Here is a 262-nt window from a genome sequence, read left to right as displayed (position 1 = left end):
GCACCAGCGGCGCCAGCAGCAGCAAAGGCGGCAGCAGCAGCGAAAACGGCGGCGCCAGCGGCGAAAGCGGCGCCAGCAGCAGCGAAAACGGCGCCAGCAGCAGCAAACGCGCTAGCAGCAGCAGCAAACGCGCTAGCAGCAGCAGCAAACGCGCTAGCAGCAGCAGCAAAGGCGCTATTGGTGTGGCCTAATTCGGTGCGTCGATACAGGGCGGTGGAGCCGCAGCAGCAGCAAAAGCGGTAACAGCAGCAGCGGCAGCAGC

The 262-nt window shown here is 65.6% G+C and overlaps 1 protein-coding gene across 1 annotated transcript in view; it reads right to left on the bottom strand.

Annotated features, from left to right (window-relative positions):
* The window catches only part of ETH_00043095 (uncharacterized protein), a gene marked incomplete at both ends in the record, with an annotated part of 1,087 nt that overhangs the window by 568 nt on the left and 257 nt on the right, over window positions 1-262 (bottom strand). The gene's annotated exons all lie outside the window — the stretch shown is intronic.

The sequence above is a fragment of the Eimeria tenella genome, genomic scaffold (genome assembly GCF_000499545.2).
Source record: "Eimeria tenella Houghton genomic scaffold, Eth_scaff2527, whole genome shotgun sequence".
NCBI lineage: Eukaryota > Apicomplexa > Conoidasida > Eucoccidiorida > Eimeriidae > Eimeria > Eimeria tenella.
Note: the sequence above shows the minus strand (reverse complement) of the source record. Positions and strands in the feature narration are given on the sequence as shown.